The sequence below is a fragment of the Schistocerca gregaria genome, chromosome 6 (genome assembly GCF_023897955.1).
Source record: "Schistocerca gregaria isolate iqSchGreg1 chromosome 6, iqSchGreg1.2, whole genome shotgun sequence".
Lineage (NCBI taxonomy): Eukaryota > Metazoa > Arthropoda > Insecta > Orthoptera > Acrididae > Schistocerca > Schistocerca gregaria.
In genome coordinates, this window is record NC_064925.1 from 319,747,866 (window position 1) to 319,771,720 (window position 23,855).

The 23,855-nt window shown below is 41.6% G+C and overlaps 1 protein-coding gene across 1 annotated transcript in view; it reads left to right on the plus strand.

Moving 5' to 3' along the window:
- The window catches only part of LOC126278344 (ATPase family protein 2 homolog), a 169,145-nt gene extending 145,598 nt beyond the window's left edge, over positions 1-23,547 (plus strand). The window contains exon 11 of the mRNA XM_049978384.1: positions 23,491-23,547. The gene's annotated coding sequence lies outside the window, so the exon portion shown is untranslated. The remainder of the gene's footprint in view (positions 1-23,490) is intronic.
- Positions 23,548-23,855: the final 308 nt, after the last annotated feature.

The window sequence follows — 23,855 nt, forward strand, 5'->3', positions numbered from 1 at the left end:
CTCCCTACACCAAGTGCCTATCCGCTGCAGATCTTCCTGCATTTCGCTACAATTTTCTAATGCTGCAACTTCTCTGTATAATACAGCATCATCCGCGAGAAGCCGCATGGAGCTTCCGACACTATCTACTAGGTCATTTATATATATTGTGAAAAGCAATGGTCCCATAACACTCCCCTGTGGCACGAAAGAGGTTACTTTAACGTCTGTAGACGTCTCTCCATTGATAACAACGTGATGTGTTCCGTTTGCTAAGAACTTCAATCCAGCCACACAGCTGGTCTGATATTCCGTAGGCTCTTACTTTGTTTATCAGGCGACAGTGCGGAACTGTATCGAACGCCTTCCGGAAGTCTAGGAAAATAGCATCTACCTGGGAGCCTGTATCTAATAATTTCTGGGTCTCATGAACAAATAAAGCGAGTTGGGTCTCACACGATCGCTGTTTCTGGAATCCATGTTGATTCCTACAGAGTAGATTCTGGGTTTCCAAAAACGACATGATACTCGAGCAAAAAACATGTTCTAAAATTCTACAACAGATCGACGTCAGAGATGTAGGTCTATAGTTTTGCGCATCTGCTCGACGACCAGTATAAGACAAAATATATGGAGACACCATGTACAAACGCACTATAATAAAGGTGCAAAGCAGATATGAAACAGCATCGGCCATTCGAAGCGGACCATGGATCAACTCCTCTGGAGTAAAGGTTCAAATCTTTCGAAATAAAAAAAAAGTCTTTCTTACGAACTACATATCCCAGCGAACCGAAACGTTTGCGAGAATAAATTACATTATAACGGAAATTAAGTGGAGAATCTTTCTCTACAACATAGAGCAACAAATTATTTAGATACACATTCCTCTTAAGGCGTTGGTTTTTCAATTGCTTTGCTACCGTTCTCCTCCTTTTTACGTGTTCGTTTTTATAAAAACACTCATAATCCTGAATACTGTGTTTTAAATACTCCAGGTTTTGTCTGCCCTTCAAATTTTACCGTTTACTGCTGCTTCCATTGCCAAGTTAAATTTTTGTAGACACCTTAGCACATGTATGTCTAACTTTCTTTTTTTCGGGGAAAGAAGTTCAAGAGACTTCTTTCTTTTAGTCTGTTTAGCCCTTCGTCACATTTTACTCCTTCTGTCATAATTTGTAGCACTCCCGAAGCTCTTTGTATGCTCCCTTTCCATGTTTTTCCACAGCCCACTGTAAGCTCTAGACGGATAGTGCCATGACCACTACATTAGAAGAGCATTGACTCCTAGTGGGAGTGGTTAGTTAGGAAAAACGTCCTGACACTTAGTTTCATTAACGTCAGACACAATGAGTTAATAACCCTAAGAGCGTACACGCAGAAAAGCGCTCGGGAGTGCGCGCGCGCACGCACACACACACACACACACACACACACACACACACACACAAGTACTTATATTACATCCACCACGTTTCCGCCACCTGGTTAAGCGAATGCCTAGTTAGTTTTGCATCTACGTCTCAGAAACATACCATAAAACATTTAAAATGCACTCAAGTGTGTGGAATTTCATATTAAAGTTGGATTAGCGGCAAGCTACACGGGCAAACACAGAGTAGGGTAGTACTACGACGCCTAACTCCGGTTGGCACCGAGCAGATTCAATGTAATGTAATTATTCATGTTAGGATGCACGACAAGAAACTGACAACATTCTGAAGTTTTTCCGAGACATCCACGAAACCTTGAACTCGTGATCTTCAGCTACGTATTTATACTAATTTCATTTCGTTTACTGTATTTGATGTAGTATATTCTCTTTCTTAAAAAGCTCTATGACTGTAATTATTACTACAATAGGGTGGTGTTGTAGTACCACCTCACGTAACAAATGACAAAAAAAAAGGCATCTGGCCACATCAACAATTTCCACATCGGTGACAAGCAGACGCTCACCAGGAATGTCTCGAAAGTTTTGGAAGGATGCCAGGAAAAAAAAGGTGTGGCATGTTGCATATACTCAGTTGTGAAGTTTAATCACCTGATTACCATATATACGAGCTATTTAAAATCTTTCCTTTGCTTCTGATTGGTTCAAGTTACTTGTTAGGCGCAAAGTCAAGCACCGACACGCCACGCGGGAATGATGAAAAGAGATGGTTGTGAGAAGACGTCAGCCAATAACACGCTGACCGACCCCTCTCCAGGACGACAACGCGACAGCAGCGGCCCGTATGTGAAGAGAACATAAGCGTCACGACCGACTGGCGCAGATTCAAGATTAGGCACTTGTATAGCACTGTGAACTCAACTTATTTCGCTTGTGCTCTATATCTAGCACAGACTTGGAATTGTCTCTACTGAAGAAGATTGCTTATTTTGTATGTCGCCCTTTGTTTGCGACACATCTTTGTAGTTGTCAAATTTAAGTATTATCATTTACTTTGTAAAACTCATTAATACGACTTGTTTGAATTGTCTAGGGATCCGAGTACGCAGGTTTTCTAGACATCACATATTTGACGACGAGATTGGAGACATAATATTAGTAAACGTAACCAATTTACAGGAAAATGCCAAGCATCATGACATGCTGAAGCATTAACGTTGTATAATAAACTGACATACATTAATAGCATTAAATTCACTGAATTTCATATATAATATCAGTGGGATCGAAATCAAAATAAACGAGTGAAAATTTATGCCAGATCGGAATTCAAATCCTGCTCATCGTAAGCAGTCATCTTAACCACCTAGGTAATTCGGGAGAGCTTCTACGACAGAGCTAAACTTTCTCAGTCACTTCTGTTTTCCTCGAATTTTTGCTAGCTGATTAAATGAGGGTTTTCCAACGGCAGAGGAAAGAACATGACGGACCACCGTGGCTGCCCTCCCCCCTTCCCGTCTCTCTCCACCCAACCCATAATTGGAATGAAACGCGCCGAAAGAGATGGAACCAAATGGAAGGACACAATGAAAATACTCGATCTAAGCAGATGATTTGGGTTCTAATCCTTGTCCAACACAAATTCTGATTGATCATGACATATTCATTGAACTGATTTAGCCTGAAGTAAATAGACTTACAAGGGGTAGCTACGATGCTTAAATCTCGGATTTACTTCAGACTTTGTAAACTTTTAGTAGTCCATTATGACAACATAATATGAAAGTAGTAAAGCGTTCTACATAGATGAGACAGTCGCGTCAGGGATGTACCTGTGCGTTGCACTCTTTAACACGATGTGGTGGCGATTTTGTGGTTGGCGTTCTAGCTGAATGATCGGTGGATCAAGTCCCTATCACGTTTTTCTTTTTTTCAACGTTAGTCATATTATTTCATACATATTACATTTGAAAAGTAATATGATGAAAAGACACGCGTATTTACACGAACGTTTATTGAATTTGAAGTGTTATTTGGTTCTTTGATAACTTTTATTTTCACAACAAATATTACATCGACAAGTAAATGACGAAACTCATAAGTTATTCTAAAAATGTATGCCTGTCGGGATTTCCGAAATACCTTATACTACCAATAGATTAGGGTACCAAGAACTGCTTTGCACATGGACGCTTCGATATGCAGACACAGCTTTCAAGGACGAGGGACAGACGTGGAAAGACCAAATCAAACATTACAATATGTCACGATATGAGTATAATATACGATTAGTCGTTGGATGTGCTTCCAACATTATAAATTGCAGGATGATATTTTTCATAGAGACATGGAAAACATAAATTAAAACCTCATCTACTACATCGAAAGAATGCAGATTTACGCTTGCACAAAGAATCTTCAGAGTTTGTAAGTAAAAACAAAGCTCATTGACATTTTGAAAAATTTTCTTTCTTATGGCAATTTGGGTGAAACCATACATAACTCAACAATTTCGTAACCATTGATGCCTAGAACTGGCGATGAAGTATTAAATGTATTTTAATAGTATCTTTAAGAGAATTAATTTCTCGTTCATTGTCAGTCAAACATTAAACAATTCAGAATGCACTTAATAAAGTTTTTAGCTTGCCTATAGAAATAAAAGTCGCATAATATTGGTTGTAGTAATAAAAATTAATAAACAGCCAAATAACAATGGAAATTCATAAGTTCATGCAAATACACGTGTCTTCTCATCATATTACCTTTCGAGTGTAATATATGCAATATAATACGCCTAGTGTTGAAAAAAATAAAAATGAATGAACTCGATCCAGCGACCCACCGATTGCCGTCTGTTGTGGCGCGGTTCTAAGCGCTTCAGTCTGGAACCGCGCGACAGCTATGGTCACAGGTTCGAATCCATGGATGTGTGTGACGTCTTTACGTTAGTTAAGTTTAAGTAATTCTAAGTTCTAGAGGAGTGGTTATCTCAGATGTTAGGTCCCATAGTGCTCAGAGCCATTCGACCGACCGATTACGGAGCTTGAACGACCTCTGTCAGCCCAGGCTCACGGTCGCAACGCAAAGATACGTCACTGACGTGTGAAACTTTTGCGATTTTCTCGAAATCGCCTAAGTAGCACGCCTTACCACTTACACGTTATATTGTCCTAATGGACTATTAAAAGTGTACAAAGTTTGATCAAGATCCAACGTCGTGGCCTCTTATTAGTCTCTCTTCATCCTATGGAATTCTGCCCCTCAAATGTATTGCACAATATATTTCAGGGGTTGCCTAACTGCGTAGGGGATTCCCGCCGCACCCATCATTGGCGTTCCGTTAACACCAGGCAACCCGCCAATTCCGATTCTTTAAACAATCGGACTCGCATGTATAAACCAGCGTCAAACGTTTGGTTACAAATGAGTTAATGCGTTTAACATTTGATGTTAGTAGTGTAAGCGAGAAAGAGTTCGGAAAAAAAATTGAAATTATGTTTATAGTATGTTGGAAGTTGCTAACTGCTCTCATTCCCAAATACTGTGTGACATAATCTGGGTAACTTGTGTTCGTTAGCTACCTGCCTCAAGACATATACACGGTTTCCAACTGTAATACTTATCAAACTGTGTCAGCCGCGACGTTAGAGGCCCCATGTCACGGATTGCGCGATCCCTCCCGTCGGAGGTTCGAGTCATCCATCGGGCATGAGTGTGTGAGTGTTGTTCTTAGCATAAGTTTGTTTAAGTAGTGTGTAAGTCTAGGGACCAACGATCTTAGCAGTTTGGTCCCTTAGGACTTCACACACATTTGAACATTGTTTACTATTTTAAACCATTAACATAATATTCTGGCTCTTAATGAGTACATTACGACAGCATTTTAAATTGTTACATTCAGTCACTGATTATGTGAAATATTGAAAATCAAATTTTTGTTGCCCCCGGACGCCATTAAATAGGCAACCTGCAACAGGGACCGTGTACCAGTTAGCTATTTAATAATACGGAAAAGCACACACGGCATATTATTTGGTTTAAAGCCGCTATCACTGTTGAAGTATTTACGTGAAAACGCCTTTTGGTTGCCTTTTGTTTCAACTAATATGACATACTTTATTTCTTGCCTAGTGCATAATTTTTAGGTTATTGTTACATTCCAATTCAAATTGATACGGACACTGCCAAGAAACCTACAAAGCATCAAATCTGAGTAGACTTTCCCTGCAATCCTAAACAATTTTTTCAGAAAATAAGCTGTAAAGTGTGTCGCAGTACACGGACAAATAGTAAGCTGACTTTTCTAGTTCATCTCATAAATAACTAATCATAATAATACACTTTATGTATCTTATTAACAAAAAGTAAACTAGTGTTGGACCAAGTACCAGTGTTACGCCACTGATTTATAATTAAGAATGATTATATATGGCATACAACTGTATGGTAAAATCTTGTGGTAAGTATATCTCCAGAGCTTACGTACTGTGTATCATGATATGTTGTGAAAAATCGTGTGTTATATGTAATTATGTGTAAACAGCGTAGTAATATACAGGGTGAATCATTTAAAACTTGCACCGTAAATATTACAGAAATGGGAAGTACTATTGAAGTGCGGTTTTCACAGAATGCATTGGTAGTCCGCTGTTAGCCGAACAACAGATTCTAATAATACTTAGAAAATGTAATCTTTGTGCAAACTTACACTTTTTAAATGAAACAATGCGTGCTACCATCAAACTAAAAACAGGATGCATTAGAAGCAGGATTCCAGTGCGAGTCGTTTACGAGGTATCGTATTTTGAATATTTCCCATACCGACGCCTGCACAGTACCTGTGGTAGTACGCACTAGAGAAATACACAAGTGCAAATACCAGCTACGTAACGAGACAGCTGAGCATAGCAGGTTGTGTTCAAAATGACCTCCGGCAGGGACAATACACGCTTCCAGTCTGATGTGGAATGATTACTGTACATGAGCTAGCATTTCAGCAAGAAGCCCAAGCAGACTGCAGTAGTACGTCATTCGTGAAAAGATGCTGCAGCACTTCGTGCAGTGTGGGATGGACAGACATTATGTTGATATCAGAGGTTTCTCCTAATCTGCAGAGGAACGTCTTCCTGCATCCGTGGAAGATGGTCTGTTAGGAGGCTGCGATACTTGTGCACTTTCAGTGTTCCGTGTACGAAGAACGGGTCTATGAGCTGATAGTTCGCTAGCCACACCATACGTTTACACTCTGTGGACGCTGACGTTCCACCTGAGAAAGCCAACAGGTATTGTAATCTGACGAATAATGCATGTTGCGGCTCTTTACATGACCATAATTGGTTACTGTGGCTTCATCAGTAAACGAGATACATGATACATCTGGACAATTCTGTCTTAATGTCCATGTACAGAAGTTAAGTAATCGTTTCGATGCACCTCTTGATGGAGAGAGATGTGACAGGGATGGAACCTATGTCGATGGAGAATTAGCCTGACTCATGCCGCTTCCTCGTGCGATTGCGCATAAGCTAAAGTGCGGATCAATTGCAACAGCAGCCTCTTCTGCCGTCACTTGTTTCCTTATGTTACGTTGTCTAGGTGTTACACTACCACTTTCATGTAACTGGGTGAAGAGGTTGAGAAATAATTGCCGAAATGGTTGTCGACATCTGTTGGGATATCTTGCCGCATACAGCGTACAAGAACAAACTGCATTCTCCCTACACTCTCCATACGCCATGAACATGTCGGCATTTTCTGCATTGGTAAATCTCATCGTCCAGTCCCAACCTACTGTTTAGACTGCGACACACTAACTGATTGCCCCTCGTAGTGGCCGCATGGTTTGAGACATCATGTCACGGACTACGCGGCCCCTCCCGCCGGGGGTTGGAGTCCTCCCTCGGGCATGGGTGTGTGTGTGTGCGTGTTGTTCTTAGCATAAGTTAGTTAACGTTAGATTAAGTAGTGTGTAAGTGTAGGGGCTGATAACCTAAGCAGTTTAGTCCCTTAGGAATTCACACACATTTGAACTAACTGACTAGCAACTTGCAATGCATTCGAGGAACGCACAAGCACACTATAAGCAGACATAACAACTTCTTACTTAGCAACTTCGCAGGTTGGATGACACAAACAAGTGTCCACTTGGAAACTTTTCAAAATACGATAGCTTTTAAACAACTCGCACTAGAATCCTGCAACAAACGCCACTGGTATTCTAATTTCCCTACATTTACTTTGTTAATATCGATACACATTGTTCCATTTAAAAAAGTGTATATATATATGTGTGTAAAACATAGTAAAACATACACTTTCTAAGTATTATTACTATCTGTGTATTAGCTAGCAATAAGAGCCCCTGACTACCAACGCATTCTGTGAAAACGGAACGTCAATAGCACTTTCCATTTCCGGAATATTTGCGTTGCAAGTTACCAGTTTCAATAAACCACTTGTAAAATGAATGAATTTAGTTCATAAATTACCATTTTCGCTAATTATTGTAGCTTTAAATGCGTTCAATTTAGGTTAGCCGAATTGTGAATGTTACGAATATAAAATAAAATACGCAAATAACCGTCACCAACCACACTCATTTATGTTCCCACTGCGCTTTTCAGAGGATTATACAAGGATTGGACCAAGATATGGGAACGCCGCAAGAAATATATATGTTAACATAAATGAAGATACGAGCCAAGTTGCACGTACACTGTTGTATTTAACTATGAACGCCACCTGTGCAGTGTCCTCAATACGTTACAAGAGCCAATCGTGGACATAACAGTGTTTTGTGTAGATGTGAGTGCATTATTCGTGCAGCATCTTCGCTCGCCACTAAAAATCACCAAATCTCAATATTACTGAGCCTCTGTTTCTGCTTTGGAGAGAAGGGTGCGTGATCGCTGTTGACCTCTATCACTGCTACCTGAACTGGCCACTATTTTGCAGGAAAAGTGATATAAGATTCCCTTGAAAAACAGACAGGAAATGTATTCATCCATACCAACTGTTTTCTTACACTCGATTAGGCATGACAATGTATCGTGTTTTTTGTGTTTCCCTATTTTTGTCCACTCCTCTACCTCCATCTCCTGCTGAATTTATTTAAATTTACCGAATACAGACAGTGCACACACACTATTTGTCTCCTGGTGACGGACAATGTTATAGTTTGCCCGCTTGCACAAAGACTATATGCCCTCTGGTATAGAGTTGCGTAGAGTAGAGAAAATTATAAAAGTAGCGCAGAGGCGTGTGGGGAGTCTCTCTAACGAAACGGGACGCAAACGAGAAAATTCCCTGACATAAACGACTTTGACAAAGGGTAGACTGCTAGAGCCCGGCGCCTGGGAACGAATATCTCGGAAAAGACGAAGCTGATCAGCTGTTCGCGTACTTCTGTCGTGTCACATCTATGGAAAGTGATGGACGGTGAAATCACAGGGCGACAAGGTGAATAGAAAGTGAAGGCCAGACCAGAGGCTTGTCCGTTCTGCAAAACCGGATGGGCGACGATCCGTGGGAGATCTGACGACCGTGTGCAGTGCTAGTGGAAGCACAAGAGTTTCAGAGGTCAACGTTCCGTTCACATTTTTCAGTATGGGGTTTCCCTACGTGTTCCCATGTTGATGTAACAACACTGACAATTACGAATGCAGTGGGGATTATCTAGTCGAACCTGTGGACTAATGAAAAAGTGCCCCTGCTTGGATGAAACACGTTTCTTGATACATCAGGTCTACAGTCATGCCGTGTCTGGATTCTCCATCATCCAATCCAACGCCTGCTCGCAGCATGCAGCGCACCGCAGACGCTGTGGTATGGGGGCGACATTAACATGGACTTGCATGTGACCTGTAGTAGTACTCGAAGGCACCATGACAGCTGTGCAGAGTTGTAAAACTACCATTGGGTACTGCAGACTACCGTAGGTAAGTGTAGGCTGTAGTAGTTGTCACAGGAGCTTTGCTTAGTTAAAGCTCCACCTGTCTTACCTCTACGTTAGGTGTGTTGCATACCCATTGGGCGTTACCTCATAACGACCGATTTCTTTACGTAGACGGCCGCTCTCTTACTAGATCATCATAACAATCGCAAGGGGTGAACCGTCTGGAAATTGAGTGAGGATATGTAAAGGGCCGAGTAACCTATGGATCATTTCTATTGTCCATAGATATTCTCCTGTCTGTTACTTAAAAAGAAACAGTATTCATAGCAAATCTGTAGCTGACAATGTTTAATTCAGGTTTTATTCGAAAATTGTTCATCTATAACGGTAAACAGAGGGACCTTGTAGTAAAAATAAAGAAAACAACACAGGCTTAACATACAGCGATAGAAAACGCAGTTTCATCAACAGAAAGGTAAAGTAAAAAGGAAAAAGGAACGCAAAAAAATATAGTCAGACATCGCTTCAATACTTCCTCAACCTCATATAAACATGTTTGTTTTATTCAGAATGGCTCTGAGCACCGTGGGACTTAACATCTGAGGTCATCAGTCCCCTAGAACTTAGAACTACTTAAACCTAACTAACTTAAGGACATCACACATATCCATGCCCCAGGCAGGATTCGAACCTGCGACTGTAGCGGTCACGCGGTTCCAGACTGAAGCGCCTAGAACCGCACGGCCACACTGGCCGGCTGTCTTATTCAGAAATAACAACCGTATTTATCAATAATAACAGGAAACTCTTGCCTTTGTTCATGATGAAGAATGCTCTATTGAGTAAGGATAACAACCAATTATATTTTTCATGTTTGTGCATTTAACAGAACTTGCATCTAACGTAATAGAAAATTTTGGAAATATGTGATAAGGTATTATGGGACCAAACCTTTGAGGTCATCGATTCGTAAGCCTACACACTACTTAATCTAACTTAAGCTAACTTACGCTATGGACAACGCACACACCCATACCCGACGGAGGACTCGAACCTCTGAGGGGAACAGCCGCACGGACCGTGATTATAACGTGGATTATAACGTCTTTCTCTTGAGGTTACCAGAGGTATAGTAAATCTGTTTTTTCCTCTTAAAAGTGAATGTTGAACCCACGCATTGCACCTGTGATAGTTCGTTCCACCAGAACGTTGTCGTCACATTTCCCAGCCCCAGGAGTGTGTCGTAACGGATGATATGCTTAGCTTGCAATATTAGTCACGGTGGGAAATATACGAGTCTATCAAATGGTTAAGTAGAAGCAAGGTTCTGACGTGGAGATTATGCTATTCTCATGTCAGCAGGATGGAAACACTCTTCTAGGCAGCATAGCCTAGATGTGAAGCCATTTTGAAATTGAGCAGAATTGCATTTTAAAAAATGTAGCACATCTTATCTACGGTGAGCGACGCTTACCATTACGCTACTAGCTGACACATAGCTCTGGCGCCTCCTGAGGTGAATAACAAGGCCTCCAGAACTTCCACATTCCACAGTGCTGCGAGATAATGCATATGGCTGGATCTAGACTTTTGAGAGACAGTTACAGCTTTTCTTTTGCACTGCATGACATTTCCAGCAAAGAGGTAGCGCACTAGAGTAGCTCAAGTGGAAAGGAACACTTCCTATTTAAATTTCTGCATCCAACACTGTTGGCAGTTCTGTGTAGGTGGCAGTTACGTGATTTAATTTCGGTGATTACAAAACAGAGTCGAATGCGTAACTAAGGCAGCTAGTTCATGGCTATTCGGTCAACCAAATAAATGAATGTACTGAACATGCGGCAAACTACTACGGGGAGCCTCTGTGTCAGAATTCTGAACCAGTGTCGCGTTATCAGCAAAGGATTCGCTGGTCTGTTGCATTGCTAATAGGTTCATGTACTTATGGTCGGGGTTCGATTCCAACTTCTGCTGATGATTTTTGCTAGGGAGAGACAGATGCTATTCTCTTCTGGCTACGCCAAGTGAAGAAGGTATAATGACACTGTGGTCTGAAATTCACATTAATCATGATATTCCTTCTCTAACAAGTTCACGTTAGGTTGAACCACAATAAAGTCACGAGTGGCGACATGTAGCAACTCTATCACCAGTAACCTTTATTATACTAGTTATTTATTTCTAGTGTCGAAACAGACGCTATGTAGGGTACAGGACGCTCATTCAATCTTCTATTTGAGCTTCTATATGTCGATAAAATTGGTTCTGAACTGGGAATGCAACTCAACCTTCCTTAACGCGGAATTTGATCCCTTCGTGACAATACAGCTCGACTTCAATTTGTTGTTTGTTCAAAACTGCAGACTCTTCAACATCTCCACATATTGCGCGTGAATGGGTTCGAATCCTGGCCCATTACTGAAGTTTACATTATGTATTATCGAGCTCTAGCTTGAGAACACCTATCTGCTGGTGGATAATAATTTTGATTTTTAATGTACTTTCATTCGTTGTCAACACGAACGATATGTGACGTTTTTGACTCCCAGTGAGACACCGAAATATTTGAGAGATCACTGTAAGTTTAAGGATGCTGGTGGAGAAAAATTCGGTAGCTGACGTCTCTTTGTGTGTAGTCAACGACGATATGTCTGGGGTTCGATTCCCAGTCAGCACTGAACTCTTCGTCATATAATTAGTTCAAACATTCTCACATGTCGCTGCTGGTGTAACAAATCCATATTTAATGTTCGTTTTCTCTAGAATATAACAGCGACAGGTGTCGGGTTGGAGTCCTGGGAAGGGAAAAAAATTGTTTCGTCTCGTCATTTCAGTTAAAACACCTAGTTACTGCCGAGAAAATCAGATATGCACAGTTGATTGTGCTTCGATAATAATCTGACTAGATTCTGGGTTAGAATCCCTGTCCAACACAAAGCTTTACCTCAAGGCATTTCAAGTAAGTTACTTGTGAAGAAGCAATATTTAACATCTCTCGTAGTTCGTTAACAGGAACAATATATGCTGGTAGGAATTCCTGTCTATTAAAAATGTTTACATTATGTAATTTAAAGTTGATATTTGCTAAATGATACTGTCTAAAATCGAGGTATATCACTCTCTGTATGCATAGTCAGGAATGACTGTTAGCTTCCGTCAGTCACTAAATCTTTGCTTAGTCTACATGAACTGGGTTTGAATCCATTTGCAGAACGAGACGGTTCGTCGTGTCATTTGAAGTTCATGTATATTCTGAACTAGCAGCTCGTGAATAATTGAATTTGTAATGTCATTTTGTGTTAAATAATAAGTACGGTATGTTATTTTGAAGAGGAAACCATGAATACGACGAACTTACTACGTGCATTACCTATCTGACGTAATAATGAGAGTGGTAACATTTCAGGTATGTCATTTATTGTAATAAATGTGAGCGTACAAGCCTTAAGGGGGTCTTATCTGTGATAAGGTGTTCCCTAATATTTGTAGTATCGTGGTATAACTTAACATCTTGAGATATTGCGATACAGAGCAGTGTTTTCTAGTGGTGACTTGTTGGAACCATTTTCAATAGTCAAACGAGTGTACCAGGGAGCGATTAGAGGACCTGCTAGACAGCTGCGTTATGTGGGTTGCATGCGAATCAGGCGAAATGCAATCCAGGTCGTTTGGATACTTATGAGCATGACTGTACCTACAAAAAAATTATATGAACGTACGACTAATAGTTCATGAGATAAGACGTCCTAAACATTAAGCAGAAGGCCAGATACTGGGTGGTAAAGTCGTGGAGGCATTTGAAAGCTGCTACAATAACAAAGGTTACATATTGTTTATGATATAAATTCCAAAGCGCAAAGGTGGAGATGAACCAAGCTTACGAATAACAATTGCTGATAACTTAGCTAGAGTCGTTAGTATCGCTCTTTGAGTGCTAAACGTCTTTCGCTTATCACTAAAAGTCCTTTGTGCGTTTGATATTATTTTACGGTAGGTAGAGTGAAGGGGAAATATCAGTAGCAGAGCTTCCAATCAAGCATCTCGCGCATTGCAAGTGGTATCCAGTACAATAGGAATTCATCAAGCTTCATTGCCATCGCTATTGCTTCTCATATTGGATTGTTCCAGAAGGTCTAGCTAAATCTCGGTCGTGATATCTCGCAGGAGTGGATCCAGGATTCGGATCTCTCTTTCCCTTCCTCCACGCAAAAATAATTACCGTCACATCCATATTTAACGTGTCACAGGTGCCGTAGGATTTTAATAATAATAATCAAATGTATAAAATGTTTTTATATATGGACAATAATTTGTTACTTCAATAATATTCCTCCGCAACCCACCGCCCACTTCTCTCCACTGTTTGGATCCTTGCCTGTTTCTTCTATCACAGGCCTGTAATATTAACGGACTCTCACAATTTTGACAACATCGTACTTTACACTCAACATTATCAATTCCGGACTACGATTGTGGACACACGTCTGCAGTGTATGGCAACTCGAGAGTATGAGTGATGTGGGAGCGATGCTGTTCGTTGCATCTGTTTCCATTTATGTTCTGAAAAGTTAATATTTCTGTTTTTTTTTCGGTGGTTATTCTTTCCACGCCGGTCTTGGTTTGCTGGGAACTTGATATGGTTTGCGGATTCTAACTGTATGCCTACGAGCCGTGCTGGTTTTGTTGTCGACTGAAGGTAAAATCAGGCTGCGGAATTTCGCCTTTGCATGCCTGGAATGTTTTCTGCAGTGTCAGGCAGCAGTCACATGTACGTGGGCGAGCAAGTGAAGGGAATAATCCTCTATAATTGTTTGCCACTGTTGTGGCATTTACCTTTCGCGCTCTTTTACTTTACAATATTTAGATGAGAAATTTACAAACTGATTTTTGGTGCTTCTTGATTCCTATTAGCAACTTACAAGGGGCGCCAAGGTAAACCTTTAGTATCGACGTATAACTTAAAATTCACTCTAAGCTTATGTCTTCATTCTTGTAGTAGATGTAGACTTGCGAAAACGGATGAATCTTTTTTCAGCATCCTGTTGCCTTCTACGAATTTGTACCATGGAAGGAATTCCTTTTTAGCCACCTATTATTTTCTGACTCCCTGCTTCCTTGTAATTAACGTTTAACATATTTTCCCACAGAATAAGTTCGGATGCAATGAGGGCATCACATCACTTTCAGTTTCTCTGCTGAATAACATCAAGGGACGCTGGATATACGCCATGTTCACTTAGATAATACTGGATACCTGTGGACGATTATGAGTAACGTAAGCACTCTTCCCAGAGACCGACAGATTCTTCTTTTGCCGTCCTTTTTAAAAGAAATTGATATCTTCACCATAGTCCATGTGAGCAAGAGGTTCGTAATGTGACTGTGTGTCCGCCAGCTCACTGGTGTGTCGTCAGCCAATGCTAATGGGGCAGGCGACATCCTCGAAAGCAAGTAGCCAGGCGCCGGCGCACCTCTGCGGCTGCGAGCCGAGTTCCGCCTAACTGGCCAGCTGACTAACGCCGCTCTCCGGAATCTGGGAACGTGCCACTTCTCGCAACAACGTCGCCACCAGGAAAATGAAGCCAACACGCGTGCCCCTCCTCACATAAATCACTGAAGAATTATCAGATACAAAGGGCATCCAAGACGCGACAAAAATTCCTTCCTAACTAATCAAATACCAGTTCAAATCTAAGGCTGTAAGCAGCCACGAAGTAGTGTTGCTAGGTGTGGTTGTATTAAAATAACAAGTGACAAACTACTGTCTAATTCTATTCTCTGAACTGGCTTATCCAGTCAGTTGTAGGGGGACCTACAGTGCAACGTGCCCCCCCCCCCCCCCCCAACCATTGTGCAACTTGGCACTTTCCACATTAATAAAAACTTTGATATATGAAAGAAACGTATAATGTCATGAGTGTGTACTAACTACATCTTTTTGTGTTATTAAAATGATGATCTTACGTGGAATGCATGAGAGATCTTAAGGGGGTACCCCTCTTCAAACTCAAGAAAAATCGATGATCTTCGTAACTTGTTTTTCTAAGTAAAATAAAAAGTACAGCTAGATCTGAGGACATAGTTTTATTCCTTAAAGAAAAAAAATCCTAGGACCTTTCGATTTATAACCTGACTTCCACTTAGTCACCAAGCCAAACATACCTCGACAGATAACCCACATTTGCAATACTTAACCATCTACCACAAAAGAAACCAAACCCACACACACAAATATCTATCTGTAACCACACATGTAGAACATGCAGGGACATATTAGGTTTCAAATGTTGCTACTGTTGAAATCCGCACAGCTGATAATGCCATAGTAAATATCACTTACCAGTGCCTCCAGACATATAGTACGCAGTGTAGCCAAAACGTGCTAAGCTCAAGCCAACTTCCATCACATTATAGCTATCAGATGACCAGTTATACGATTCTAAACAGTACATAACTGGCGTCAATAACAGCAGTTATAGTTCTAATATGTCATAATCCAACCGGAGCTGCTGTTTTTGAGATCAATGCACAATACCCACAGGTGGTCGTTGGCTGGCGAATCGGATCGACACTGTGGGCAGATGTTGGGAGGTAAGTGACCATGCATGAGTAGTGGGACAAGTCCTACATGAGCACATTTTGTTAGTGTGGCTGCCTACATTCAGGGGGAAGTATACATTCAGGAGCAACCCTATTGCTCTGTTTTTCATTGACAGGTCCTTAACTTACTGTTCTGCTAAGAGGATTATGACCCCCTGGGGATAATCCTTCTTTTTGATTGACAGGTCCTTAAACTGTTGCTCCCCCACTCCAATCCCCCTTCCACTCCGAACCCCAGGTAACCTTCAACTCTTCCCCCTCCTGCTCGCTGATACAGGTACACTTTCAGACCTGGATTAGTCGAATAGCCCCCTCTCACTCTTATCAATTTGACTGACTGCTTAATTAAATTGATCAATTAATTAACCCCTGCCACTGTGGTAAATCCTCCAACCCTACCCTCTTCTCTCCCGCTCCCCTGCCTGAAATGGGCGGCTCTGTGCCAGAGAGGAAGGATCTCATGACAGGAAATTCAATTAGCAGAAGATATGTTGTCTATTTATAAGAAATTCATTTTTCAGTGATTAGATCTCTCTTGCTCATCATTCTCTACCGTTTGGGAAGATGTAGGTTTCATAAGAGACATTGAAAAGAAGTAGTTAAATATATAGCTTTTCTTTTTATTCCGATTGCGCAAGGAATACCATCATGAATAGGATGACCAGACGTCCGGATTAATCCGGACATGTCCTCCTTTTTAGCTCCTAGTCCGGTGTCTGCGCGGATTTTTACAAAAAAATGGTTCAAATGGCTCTGAGCACTATGGGACTAAACTGCTGTGGTCATCAGTCCCCTAGAACTTAGAACTACTTAAACCTAACTAACCTAAGGACATCACACACATCCATGCCCAAGGCAGGATTCGAACCTGCGACCGTAGCAGTCGCATGGTTCCGGACTGCGTGTCTAGAACCGCGAGACCACCGCGGCCGGCCGGATTTTTACAGCGTCTGGCTTTTTCGCAAAGTTGAGCGTAATACAATTAAATGCATAATTCGCCCCTTTCTATTGCTCTTTTCTTAAATACTTTAACTATTGGCACAGCCATCGTTATAAACATGCATGAAGGTGGTGATAGTAGGTGGCACCACGATTGTCGATGTTATTGTTGATCAACCTATAAGCGAATGCAAATATCAATTATTTAAAATTTTCGTGAAAAATAGTGTTCTGGGAATCACCAGCTGACCACCACTAACAATTAACTACTAGTTTTACCGGTAATTCCCGGCAGTCACGTGACTTGTCCAAAGCTGACTGGTGGTATCCTCATCTGCAATAGACCCACTTGATGTGTCCTCTTCTTTCTTCCTTTGTCCTCCTTTTTGAAGCAGTTTGTCCTCATTTTTAAACAATTGCATTTGGTTACCCTAGTCATGAAACACCTATCACATGTAATTATACTGTTAAAAATCTTTCGATTGTGAAGTACGCACCGTCCCTAATACTGTCGTGCCACCTGTGCAGACTGCCCACAGTCAGGGTGTCCCTGCGGCCTCCCGTGAAGTGTCAACATGTCCGTCCGTGGCCATGCCTCACTCCGGTATCTACGTGGGCCTTGTGACTGAGAGACCAGATGTCACGCTAGTCCCTCAACAAAAGCACCTGAGAAATACCTGTCAAAACACGTGCTCTCTATTTCTCCTCTTGTAATGTCCCTCTGCTGGGCCTACATGCGCCATGAGTCTGAACTGCAAACAAAGCAGTGTTTACTTGGGAAACCCTTGTGGGTTACCAATGCATGTGACAACTCCTTCCAAGGCAAATGCCTGTCAACATCCTAATTACAGACCATGTTACTAAATGCCACCGACCACGGACCACATATCAGCCTCCTTTGATCTTGTGCCCCCAAACGAAGCATCAAGTGATGGCATTCTGTTGATCAGGAAATTACAGCCTCACTTCCCGTCTATGTCTTTCTCAAGAGGCCAGTCCCGGATTCTCTGTGTGAATCAATGTCCCAAAAAATGCAGATGTAGGCTTGCCTCTCTACTTGGAATACAGTATTCTTATTGGCTACTACTGGAGACAAAGGGAGAGCTGATGCAATTTCGATATCAAAAATATAATGAAATAAGCCATTTGCACTACCCTTTCAAATTAATTGCTTAATAATATACAGAAGTCAAAGAGATTGCACAAAACGCTCAACTCAACCTCACGATGATCCTTCTTCATAATAAAATATATTTTCAATGATTGATTATCACACACAAACATTATGCAAATCAAGTAATCACACACAAACATTATGCAAATCAAGTAATGAAATTTCCATCAAAAATAGATTGTAGTGCTAATAACATGGTCTGATACACACCAATGTTTGAGAGCACAATCATCCCCCTACCACCACAACGTTCCACTAAACATATCTGATGAAAAGAAAATGCTACCAATCACACAAACTATCGATCACAGGGCGGGCACCACTCACTGTCTGCAGTGTAGCACTCGTCTGCACCAGCCTAGAGAGAGAACCACACCTGAACACATGCATGCATGCAATACAACTACTGGAAACAATAAATTGATCAATCGGGTATTTGATGTCGTGCTTGCGTTTTTAAAAGTACTGTAGAATACCAAAACTGGTTCTCTCTGCTACCTTCTGGAGGAGGGAGGAAGGTATGTGATACAATAGAGACAACAGCAAATACCGCTTCAAGACAGAGCCCACTGTTGGGTTTGGGTTGTTTGGGGGAGGAGACCAGACAGCGAGGTCATCGGTCTCATCAGATTACGGAAGGATGGGGAAGGAAGCCGGCCATGCCCTTTCAAAGGAGCCATCCCAGCATTTGCCTGGAGCGGTTTAGGGAAATCCCGGAAAATCTAAATCAGGATGGCCAGATGCGGGATTGAACTGTCATCCTCCTGAATGCGAGTCCAATGTGCTAGAGCCCACTGTGATGTATTAAGAAGCACTAAACATGACACACTTAAACCACAATCCAGTCCATGGCAGTAGTTTTCATGACTAGATGATGGAGATAGCTGAAAACACTTGCACACCCCAAACACTCCTCTGCCGAGGTCCACATGCACTGTGTCCATCCTCATGTGCACCACCAGCTCCATGTATAGAGTTCAGTGAAAATTATCGCCACAGCTACAGTTGTGGATGCATATGTATGACAGTGCCAGAGTGCACCACTCCTGACAATGGAGGGCATCCAGGGATGATGGGAGAGGTAGGAATTCAGATGTTGTCAATACCTCCAGCGCAAATGTCCCATCTCTTTGAATCTTCTCTCATGTAAAACACAAATGTCCACTTCCGTCGCGGTCCCCCAGTATGCTGGTCACTTTGCCAGTCCTCGTTTCCATGGGCAAGATCAGACAGGTCAGTGCATTCTTGGTACCCATTAGAGGCTGAGCTAATCCGTTACTTCTGGTTGCTGATCCTCATGAGCACTGCTGCAGCCAGAGGCGGTGCACTGCAAAACAAGCAACTGCAGCTTGGATGTACACAGTAGTTCTAAACAATGCCACTCCAAGATAGACCACTCAGTTTAAAAAGCCCACTTCACCCTGTCTGTTGTAGAGATGTTTCTCACGTGAAATGTAGATTCGTCCCATTCATATATTTTCGAAGATAGAAAAATCAGACAATACACACGTTTTTACATCGCTAAACTATCATTACTTGTTGTGAAAATCCTGTACAGAATTATGGTATAGCCTATATTCCCACTAAGTATTCTTTCATCAACTAGTTTTATTATGATGTTCGTCTCTCTCTGTGTAGGCGAGAGATCCAAATATCGTTAAAAGATGTTGTCACAACGAAAACAACCCCAAGTCACGAATCATATCCTTGGTGCCCCAGCCATCACCTCCACCTGCCAGGTGGTATGTGTTCAGGTGTGGGTATCTCTCTCTCTCTCTCTCGGCCAGTGCAAATGGGGGCTACGCCGTAGACGGCGAATGGCTGTGCCTTGCGATCGGTCGATTGTGTGATCGGTAGCATTTTTTTCGTGAGATATGTTTAGTAGAACTTTGTGGTGGAGGATGGTGTTTATGCTCTCAAATGTTCGTGCGTACAGGATCTTGGACATATTTAGCATTATGACACATTTGTGGTGCAAATTTCAATACTTCATTTGTATAATGTTTGTGTGTGATACTCAAATGTTGAAAATATGTTTTATAGCGAAGAATGATCATTGTAAGTTGGAGGTGAGTATTTTAAGTGATCTATTTGAGTCCTGTAAATTGTTAAACAATTAATTTGAAAGGGTAGTGCAAATGGTTTATTTCAGTATATTTTTGATTATATAAATTGCATCAGCTCTCCCTCATCTCCATCAGTAGCCAATAGGATCACTGAGGAGAGATGCAAACATGTGTTTGCATGTTTTGGGATGTTTGTTCACACAGACAATCAGGGAGTGGCCTCTTGCGAAAAGCAAAGACGGGAAGCGAGTGTTGAATGTTCTGATCAACAGAATGCTGCCACTTGATGCTTTGTTTGAGAGTACGAGATCAAAAGACGCCAATATGTGGTCCGCAGTTGGTGGCATTTAGTAATGTGATCTGTAATTAGGACGCTGACAGACACTTGCCTTGGTAGGAGTTCTCACATGCGTCGGTATTCTCCAGAGGCTTATGGGTAAATGCTGCTTTGTTTATGGTACGGTCCAACCATGACCGATGGTGTGTGTAGATGATGGACATGTCGCCACTTCATGGGAGGCTACTGGGACAGCCGGCCGCGGTGGCCTCGCGGTTCTAGGCGCGCAGTCCGGAACCGTGCGACTGCTACGGTCGCAGGTTCGAATCCTGCCTCGGGCATGGATGTGTGTGATGTCCTTAGGTTAGTTAGGTTTAAGTAGTTCTAAGTTCTAGGGGACTAATGACCACAGCAGTTGAGTCCCATAGTGCTCAGAGCCATTTGAACCATTTTTAGCCAGCTACTGGGACACCCTCACTCTGGGCAGTCTACATGTGTGGCCCGATCGAATGATGGGTGGTGCATGCTTCATGATCGAGTTTTTAACAGTGTGACTATGTGAGATGGGTGCTTCATGACGGTATTCCTTGCGTAATCGAAATAAAAAGAAAAGCGATCAGTTTAATTACTTCTTTTCGATATATTTTACAAGACCTGCATCTTCCCAAACAGTAGAGAACAATGAGCAAGACAGATAGAATGCCTGCAAACTGAATTCTTCACAAATAAATCTGCAAGAAGCTGTCTCTCACGCATTACATTGACAATTGACTATTAATCTTTTATCACATGAATGGTACTTGTCAGGGTTACAGAAAGTATGGAGTAAGCTGCTGCCTGGAGCTGAGCTTAACTATGGAACCCAGTATGCAAAACCTGCCCAACTATAGCTTCAGCTATGTAATTGAATTTCCTGTTGGAAGATCCTTCCTCTCCAGCACAGAGCCGCCAATTTCCAGGTATGGGAGGGGGAGAGGACAGGGTAGGATTGGGGGTTTACCAGAGGGGGAGGAGTTAATTAATTGATGAATTTAATTAAATAACCAATCAAATTGATAACCGTCAGAGGGGGCTATTCGAATAACCTAGGCCTGAAAGTATACCTCAATCAGCAAGGGGGAGGGGAAGGGTTGGAGGATTGGGAGGATTAAGGGCATGGGTGGATGAACAATAAGTTAAGAAGCTGTCAATCAAAAAAGGAAGGATTACCCCCAGGAGGTCATAATACTCTTAGGAGAACAATAGGTTAAGGACTGGTCTATCAAAAGAGAACACTAGATTTGCCCCTGAATATATATTGCCCCTGAATGTAGGCAACTAGCACTAACAAAATGCGCTCTTGTTGGACTTGTACCACTGCTTGCGTTGCTCCATAAAGTTGACTGAAGGCTTACAAAATGAACTAAAAAACATGATGTACCACGAAAGAATAATCGAAATGGGACAGAAATTGGTGGATATAATGTACCTCTACAGGCAAACAAATGATTACAATACCAGAACACATTGATGATTTATTCAAGGAAAAGAGCTTCGAAAATTGAGCAATCAGAACTCAATAGTCCTCCTCTGGCCCTTACACAGTCAGTTATTAGGCTTGGCATTGATTGACAGAGTTGTTGGATGTCAACCTGAGCGATATCGTGCCAAATTCGGTCCAATTGGCGCGTTACATTGTTAGAATCTCGAGCTAGTTGGAGGGCCCTGCAAATAATTTTCCAAATGTTCTCCCTTGGGAAGAGCTCTGGTAAGCTTGGCGGCCAAGCCAGGTTTTGGGAAGCATGGAGACAAGCAGTACAAACTCTCGCCATGTGCGGGCAGGCATTATCTTGCTGAAATGTGAGCCCAGAAAGGCTTGCCATTAAGGGCAACGAAACGGGTCATTCAATATCGTCGACGTGCCGCTGTGCTATAAGGGCACCAGGGATGACAACTAAAGGCGTCCCGTTATGAAAATAAATTGATTTCCAGTACACTGTTTAGAATATGTCCCGCATTGTGTGCTGTATTTTTATGACGCAACATGCAACTGTGAACATTATGTATGTTGCACAATGTGCTTTATGTTTTTTAAATATTCTAGTGATGACAAATTTTCCATAATATGCTATTTTTATTCACTTGACATTTAGTGCGCGAGATCAGTGTAAAAAGAACATGTTTTACTACAAAAAGATTTTAAGGCCTGAAGATGACAGCATAGTCTGCTGAAACCGGTCGTCTTAAATAAAAAAGTATTTTATGCTACCTTGGCTGCAGAATGGTTTTTGTAATCATTTGTTTGTCTGTACGCGTACATCATATCTACCAGTTTCCGTTACATTCCTCTAATTCACTCGTCGTTGTGTTAGAGAGTGTTTATAGATATGTCTGTCCTAGGTATAGATTGTTCTGGCATTTCATGCCGGAGTGCGATGGGAAATTCTATCCTCTTTCAAGATTTCAAAAATTCTATCCTCCTTCAAGATTTCAAAAAATCGATTTTTATTGCTTAAAATGCTCTCTGGGATGTCTGTTTCATTGTAGTGTTTGCACTGAGTTGGCCAGAAACTCCGTTACACAGTTACAACGCGATTTGTGAAACAGTGCCTCCGAAAACTATTTACAGCGGGAAAAAAATAGCTGACATGTAGTTTCAACGCCAGCTTAAAGACATTATGAAAATTAAGAACATGATCGGAACTGAGATCGGAGTAGCCTGTTGCAACTTCTGCATAAAAGCGGACGAAAAATATGTCGAGCAGCAGATGACAGAAGCTGCCAAAGAGGCCCGTAGACCCGCCTTGACTACGAAGAAGATGAGGGAGGATCTGCGTTTGGATCTGGAAGGATTTCTGTATGGTCCAGAGATCTGTGTCTAGCTTTATGTTTAACTTAACTACAAAAAATGTAACCCAAAGCTGTAAACACATTTTTCTCGAAACTGTGTTTCTGTAATTGGCGGGGAACATAACGGTACATTCGATTTCCATCGAATTTGACGCCGGTATTCCAAATTGAATTCTCTGTCAGCGTACGTAGCCGTTTTGCTGTATATTATGATGAAGAACATCACATGTGTTTGGAAACGTCACCATTTTGTTAGACCTGAGCATTTTTCAATTATCCTATGTATGCTGAAAGAAAATATAGCGAAAATGATTTATACAAAGTTATTTTTTACAGGTCCAATTGGAGGGCTTCGGGAATTCCCGCCGATGACCAGTGTTTCGGGTGCAAAGGGTCCGTCCATTTGGTGCATTGGTTGCAGGGAGTGTCCGATGCGGACACGAAAATAATTTCTTAAAGACAACAGTGTAAGGAAATAAACTGTATCATCAGATTGAGCATTACTTTTTATTTTACTTGAAAATGAATCACGAAAATCACCTCACCAACTGTCAGTTGTGAGCTCTGCAAGATCTATGTACTAATTTATATTTACGTGACAAACCCTAATTCTAGGGCTATATTTCATTTTTGACAAATAGATCTATGCCGACACTTGTAAAAAAGGCGATGGTACATTAGTCCTTACTAATGTAAAATTG